The sequence below is a fragment of the Carlito syrichta genome, unplaced genomic scaffold, assembly GCF_000164805.1.
Source record: "Carlito syrichta isolate Samal-C Ts95f unplaced genomic scaffold, Tarsius_syrichta-2.0.1 Scaffold270753, whole genome shotgun sequence".
NCBI lineage: Eukaryota > Metazoa > Chordata > Mammalia > Primates > Tarsiidae > Carlito > Carlito syrichta.
Window position 1 is genome coordinate 160593 of NW_007214849.1, and position 7910 is coordinate 168502.

Genomic DNA, 7910 nt, shown 5'->3' on the forward strand with positions numbered 1-7910 from the left:
CTGCTGGGCTCCGGCGACCCTTCCGCCTCAGCCTTCTGAGTAGCTGGAACTACAGGCGCGTGCTACCATGTCTGGCTCATTTTCTTTGATTTATTGTGGAGATGGGGTCTCGCCAAGTTGCCCAGGCGGGTCTCAAACCTGCGGGCTCAGGCAATCCACTCACCTCAGCCTCCCAAAGGCACGGGATTACAGGCTGAGCCACCGAGCCCGGCTTGTTTCCTATTTCTTTATCAGAAGAGGAAATGGAAGCTGGCGAGCCATAAGGCACCGGTGGCCAAGGTTGAAGGCTGGGGGCAGGGTTCGGAACTGCAAGATGAAAGCTCAAGATTGCAGCTTGGGCAACATAGCAAGACTCCATCTCTATAAAGAAAATTAAAAAAAAAGAACCAGGCATGGTGGTGCACACCTGTAGTCCCAGTTACTCTCCAGGCTGAGGTGGGAGGATAGACTGAGCCAGGGATTCAAGGTGGCAGTGGGCTATGATAGTGCCATTGCATTCCAGCCTGGGTGACAGAGCGAGACCTTATCTCAAAACAAACAAACAAAAAAGCTCAAGGTTGCAAAAGCTAAAAACTCAAGAGCCAAGGGGAAAAAAATTAATTACCAGTCTGGGACCATGGAGGAGTTCAGACAGCGTGAAATTCCAGCCACAGCCTGGGGGTGACTAGGTCACCGAAAGTCCCAAACTGGTTCTCCTTCCAGGGTGCCAGGATGTTATCAGTAAGCCATAAACCGGATCAAGAATCCAGGAAGTTGTGAGGGCGAGTCGAGGTGTGTTTGTGCCCTGATTTGAAGACAAGGCTTGTTGGCCTTGGAAGGTAAGTCTTTATAATTCCTTCAGGGCAGGAACTGGGGTGCGTTGGGTCTATCCCAGGTGACCTGGCACAGAAGCAGCCGGCTGGGGAGAAAGAACCCGGGGACTCTGTACCTGCAGGTGAGTCGGACGAAGCCTCAGGTGTGAGGAAGCAGAGGGGACAGCAGGGCCGCTCAACACTGGCTGCACGTGTGGACTCACCTGGGAACTTTAAGAAAAAAAGTCCCAGAGTTCCGCCACACCCCAGACCAATTGGACTGGAATTTCTGGGGTGGGGCCCGGCCTTGATGTGTATTTAAAGGTCCCCAGGTAATTTTAATGTGCAGCCAAGACGGCGAACTATGGGGGTTATGGGTAGGTTTTCAGAGCTGCTTTCCAAGAGATTCATTCTGATAGATTCATTTCCTTGTGACCAGCTAGTGATTATGAGATAAGGTTTAAAAAATAGTGTTTAAAGAAACATTTAAACAGTTTTATGTATATTTTAGTTGGAGTCTCACTCTGTCACCCAGACTGGGGTGCAGTGGCACACTCACGACTTCCACACCCTCAGTGGTCTCAGGTGATCCTTCTGCCTCAGCCTCCCAAGAAACTGGAACTACAGGTGTGTCCGTCTCACGTTGTCGCCTAAGCTAGAGGGCAGTGGCACGCTCCCGGCCACCGCAGCCTCGACCTGCTTGTCTCCGGTGATCCTTCTGCCTCAGCCTTCCACGTTGCTGGAATTACAAGCACACGCTACCAACGCCTGGCTAATTTTTTGATTTATTGTAGAGACAAGGTCTCGCCAAGTTGTCCAGGCTGGTCTTGAATCCTTGAGCTCAGGCAATTATCTCATCTTAGCCTCCCAAAGTGCTGGGATGACAGGCTTGAACCACCACCCCTGGCTGATTCTTTATTCCCTCATCAATTCACCATCCCACCATCCCAGCCTACAGAAGCAGCCACAGAGGTGTCGTAGAGGTTTTCTTGGTTTGAGGTCTCCCTTCTTCAATCTCTGGCTGTCCCTCGTGTCACCCCCTAACGTTTTCATTCCTGTTCAGCTCCCTCCTGGCACCCAGTGGAGCTGTGAGTTCTGGAATCAGAGTAGAACATCTGCCAGAGAAACAAACTGTTGTCTTGCTGGTATTAACCACCTCTCATGGCATCATTGGAATGATGTCTTCTACCAGAAAAGATCCGCTTTCTCGCCAGGAAGGGAAGGCAGAGAGAGTGTGAGGAGGACAGAAACCCCTCCCCTGCTCATGAGCATCTCAGCTATAACTGAGCTCTTTTATGCTGGAGGCCGTGGTTGGTGCCACCCCAGAGAGTCGAACTCTCTAGGCTCTAAAGAACCAGGGTTAGCTAGAGAAAGTCCAGCTTGCGCAGGATGGACCTGACTTTCGTTCCCTCACCAAGTCCTCTCTGTATCTGGCTGAAGGGCGGTCGCCGTTCCCCAGGTATCTTTGGGCTCTTGGGCTCAAGGGGAAGGTTCGTCCATGAGGTCCACCCCATCCTCATAACTTTTGTGTCTGTGAGTCTGTCACCCTCTGGGCCGATGCAGAGGAGAAGCCAGTCCTGTCTCTGACACACAGTTAGGTAAGGATCCCGTGCACATGTCTGCACATTGTCTCGATTTTGCCCTCATTCCCATGTCCCACAAAGCCATTTAAATCATGCAGTTGGCGTTGTGTTCTTGATTGCCAGTCAATGCTTATACTTCTTTTTTTCCCTCTTTTAATTTTTTTTTTATTTTAAAGATGTGAGGTACGATTCAGGGTTAGGGATACAAATGGCCATGATGCAGGTCCCCTTGTGGATGAGGTGTGCCCATCCCTCCCCTGGCAGTTTCCCTCAACTGCCAATCCCACCCCCACTCCTCGGGCAGTTTCCCAATACTACCAATGCCTTTCTGATACTAATAAATGTCATTTTAGGGCATGTGCTTTACGGCTGCAAAGAACAGCGAGAATGACACCTTATTTATTTATTTATTTACATTCATATTTTTGTTTTTTTAACTTTTACATTTTTTATTTTATTATAAAAATGTGGGGTACAACTCAGGGTTAGGTATACAAACGTTGATTACGCAGGTACCCTTGTTGATGAGGTATGCAATTTTTTATTTTAAAGATGTGGGGTCTCGCCAAGTTGCCCAGGCGAGTCTCGAACTCGCGGGCTCAGGCAATCCAATCACCTCGGCCTCCCAAAGCGCGGGATTACAGGCTGAGGCACCGAGCCCGGCCCAATCGTTTTCTTAGAGTATTACAATAATCTTTTTTTTTTTTTAATTCAGGGTTTCACTCTGTTGTCCAGGCTGCAGTGCAGTGGCACAATCATGCACTCGACCTCCTGGGCTCAGGTGATCCTTCCACCTCAGCCTCCTGCGTAGTGGGCCTAAAGTCGTGTGCCACCGTGCCTGGTTAACATTTTGTTCTTGTTGAGTAAGATTCTCACTTTATCGCCCAGGTTGGAGTACAGTGGCACGCTGCTCACGGCCACTGCAGTCTCGACCTGCTGGGTTCAGGTGATCCTTCCAGCTCAGCCTTCCAAGTAGCTGGAATTACAGGTGTGTACCACTACACCTGACTGATTTTTGATTTATCGTAGAGACGAGGTCTTGCCAAGTTACCTAGGCTTGTCTCAAACCCCTGGGCTCAGGCAATCCTCTCACCTCTGCCTCCCAAAGTGCTAGGATTACAGGCATGAGCCACCACGCCTGGCAACTATCGGTGATGTTAATCTTTGCCCTCCTCAGCTTCAGTTATAGGTGCTAACACTTTGAATTGCTCAAGCCATGTTTGGGGAAAAAGCCGGGTTAAAATAAAAGTTTAGTCAGTATAGGTGCAGTGGTTCATACCTATAATCTCAGCAGGCCAGGGCAGGAGGATCATTTGAGCCCTGGAGTTTGAGTTATGCCTGAGCAACACAGTGAGACCTTGTCTCTACAACAAATAAAAAGAAATTAGCCGGGTGTGGTGGCACACACCTGTAGTCCCAGCTACTGGAGAGGCTGAGGTGGGATCACCTGAGCCCAGGAGGTCGAGGCTTCGGTGAACTATGATTGCACCATCACATTCCAGCTTGGGTGACAGAGTGAGACACTGAATTAAAAAAAAAAAAAAAAAAAAGTTTAGTGGAATCCTGTGAACAGCATTTGAATTTATAGAACTGTACCTTTTTCCAACCATTAATTGGTCATGGCCTTCTCTTGCTAGTTTCTTTTGTCTTGTGATTTTAAAAGAGAGCAAAGCAAAGCAAACAAACAGAAAAACCAAAACACACACACAAACACTTTCTAAGGTGGCACAGAGAGTATATATAATATTTTTATAAACATACAAAAAATAATGCATGTAAAAACATTGGGGCTGGGCTCGGTGGCTCAGCCTGTAATCCCAGCACTTTGGGAGGCCGAGGCAAGTGGTTTGCCTGAGCCTGTGGGTTCGAGACCAGCCTGGGCAACTTGGCGAACTCTCATCTCCACAGTAAATAAAAAAATAAGCCGGGCATGGTAGTGCGTGCCTGTATTGCCAGCTACTTGGAAGGCTGAGGTAGAAGGATTACCGGAGCCCAGCAGATCGACGCTGGGGTGGCTGTGAGTGAGCCACTGCATTCCAGCCTGGGCAATGGAGTGAAACTCCGACTTAAAAAAAAACCCCAAGCCGGGCTCGGTGGCTCAGCCTGTAATCCCGCGCCTTTGGGAGGCTGAGGTGAGTGGATTGCCTGAGCCCGCGGGTTCAAGACCCGCCTGGGCAGTGAGACCTCATCTCTACAATAAATCAAAAATCAGCTGGGCGTGGTAGCACATGCCTGTAGTTCTGGCTACTTGGAAGGCTGAGGCGAAAGGATCGTCGGAGCCTAGCAGGTCAAGGCTGCGGTGGCCTGGAGCAGCCACTCAGTCTGGGCGACAGAGTGAGACTTCAACTCAAAAAAACAAAAACAAAAACAAAAAACCCCAAAACATTGGCACCCCCAAATGCTTTTTCTAGAAAGAGGCACCAGGAAAGATCTTGGCAGGAAAAAACTCTTACTTTTTATATTATACCTTAAATAAGTTTTCTTTTCAGGGACTGTACTAATCTTCTCTATGTAATTTCAATTTTTTTTTTTGAGTCGGAGTCTCACTCCTTCACCCAGGCTGGAGTGCAGTGGCATGCTCACAGCCACCCCAGCATTGACTTGCTGGGTTCAGGTGGTCCTTCCACTTCAACCTTCCAGGTAGCTGGAACTACAGGTGTGCACCATCATGCCCCTCTAATTTTTTTTTTTTAACAAAGCCCTTAAGCTTTATTTTTGGTTAATATCTTACAAAAACATATTGATGCAATGATAAAGAATAATTGGCAACATAATTTTTTAAATTTATTGTAGAGATGCGGTCTCACCAAGTCACCCGGGCTGGTCTCAAACCTCAGGCAATACTCTCACCTCTGCCTCCCAAAGTGCTGGGATTATTGGCGCGATCCACTGCGCCCGACCTATAATTTCAATTTTAGTACACGTGCTCCTGCAGTGAATGCTACTTTATATCCTTTTTTGCAGGTTTTGAAAACGATATGCATACGTTAAATTTAATTATTCTTTTAATTATTTCATACCTAGCTAAATATGTATGTATTTTAATTTTTGTCAGGATTTTTGGGTGTTGGAATTCCAAGTCTTTTGAAATGTTTTTTTTTGTGCTCCAAAGTTAATTTTAAATTTCTTGTTTGCCATTGGGATCTGGCAGTTGTTACCCAAGTTAACCTTAACTCACACACACACTTCTGTGTGGGTCACTCTGCCTTGGAGTGCTCTGTCTCTCCTTCCTTTCTGTTACTCATTTTGTTCCTCCTTTTGCCTGATGGTCTCTTGATAGTCCTTGACACACATTTTGGACCCTCCCTCTCCACCTCCCTCCCTATCTCTTTCTTCCCCTTTTCTGAGTCAGGTCTCCTGTCGCCCAGGCTGGAGTGCAGTGGCATGATCACGGCTCCCCACAGCCTCAGCCTCCTGGGCTCAGCAATCCTTCCGTCTCAGCCTCTGGAGTACCTGGGACGACAGGTATGTGCCACCACACCCAGCTAAATTTTTGATTCTCCAGTGGAGACGAGGTCTCTCTACATTGCCCAGGCTTGAAACCATCTTTCTTTTACCACAGAAGCCACTCAAAACAAGTGTTTTGTTTGTTCCTTCCTTTCTCTTTTCTTCAGGTTTCAACTTTTTAATCAGCTCCGTGAAGGACATCCTAAACACTATATGAGACACAACTGAATATTTTTTCCAGTATTTTTAAAAACTGACATTCACATATATTTTTAAGAAGCTCTTCTATTTAACCAGGTTGGTGATCTTGAGTAAAAAAACACCCCTAGGTAATCATGTTCTTGATGCAGATTTCTTATAGGTATATTTTGAAATTGCTTCATAATCATAATAAACATTGTATACAGATTTTTCTTAAATGTCCCTTGATACACATTAATTTTGATCAGTCTGGCCAAACTTGCCAGAACCCATTATTGCTAGAACCAATAATCCTGAGATCCTAAACTAAAAAACTCATCAAAGAAAAAATACCCAACTCTACAAATGTCCTAGAATTTGTCTTTAAACGGGAGAGAAAATTTTTAAAAACACATGGAGCTTCCTAAAAGGTCTTTAATAAGCTACCTTGAGAGCGCAATTGAAAAATAGAAGTTGGCGTAATAAAAACAGATGTGTCAGTGCAGCTCCAAAAATCTTTTATAAATACAGCCATTTTGGAAGGACGATCCTGGATCAGAAGTGTTATTCCTTGTGTATCTACATTATGTGTGCATGTCTCATCTCAGTTGTCATAATTGTCTCTGTAATTTCCTCCTGAGTAGCGGTCATAACCACCCTGGTTTCTGCCACCATAGTCTCTGGACCGTCCATATCCATATCCATATCCTCCAGGTCGGCTGTCATATCTGCCACTCCCATAGCCTTGGTCCCCACCACGGGCCCCAAAAGCACCCCCTCTGGTTCCCCCGGGCAGACTTGCCTGCATGGTCAACACGGATCTGGCGACCGTCCAGGGACTCTCCATTCATGGCTCTCATGGCATCTGAGGCATGCTCTGGGTTGGTGAAGGTGACGAAGCCAAAACCCCCAGATCGTTGAGTCTCCCGGTCGTTGACAACAGCCACCTCAGAAATAGGGCCAACCGGGCTTGGTGGCTCAACCTGTAATCCTGCGCTTTGGGAGGCTGAGGTGAGTGGATTGCCTGAGCCCACGGGTTCGAGACCCACCTGGGCAACTTGACGAGACCTCATCTCTACGATAAATCAAAAAAAAAAAAAAAATCAGTTGGGCGTGGTAGTGCATTCCTGTAATTCTGGCTACTTGGAAGGCAGAGGCGGAAGGATCACCGGAGCCCAGCAGGTCAAGGCTGCGATGGCCGGGAGCGGCCACTGCACTCCAGTCTGGGCGACAGAGTGAGACTCCAACTCAAAAAAAAAAAAAAAAGAAATAGGGCCAAAGTGGCTGAAGTGGTCTTCCAGTGCCTGCTCATCGGTGTTACAGTTGAGCCCTCCCACAAAGAGCTTTCCTTCTTCAGAAGACATGGCTGTGAGTTCGAGTCCTGGAAGTTAAAAAGTAAAAGAGCCGGACAGACGGCGAGCTCTAAGGACCGGAGAGAACAGGGCTCCCTCCATTTTTTTAAATAAAGGAGTCCACTCATTCTCCTATAACCACTGGATTTTGTCTATTGATGGGAATTGTATGCATCCTATTTAATTGTTTTTAATTCTGGAGTCCAGAAACTGATTCCATAAAAATATTCCCTCTTTTTTTTGAAGTAGGATCTCACTCTGTCACCCAGGCAGGAGTCCAGTGACACAACTACCATAACCTTGACCTCCTGGGCTCAGGCGATCCTCCTGCCTCAGCCTCCTGAGTAGCTGGGACTACAGGCATGCACCACCATGGCCGGCGAATGTTTCTGATTTTTTCATAGAGACAAAGTCTCACTATGTTGCCCTGGCTGGTCTTGAACTCCTAGGCTCAAGGTATCCTCCTACCTCAGCCTCTGAAAATGCTGGGATTACAGGTGTCAGCCACCACACTTAGCCTTTTTCATCTTTTTCTTTTTCTTTTTTTTTTTTTAATA

The 7910-nt window shown here is 47.0% G+C and overlaps 1 pseudogene; it reads right to left on the minus strand.

Moving 5' to 3' along the window:
• Positions 1–6446: 6446 nt before the first annotated feature.
• LOC103254119 lies at positions 6447–7388 on the minus strand (annotated as a pseudogene).
• Between the last annotated feature and the right edge of the window lie 522 nt (positions 7389–7910).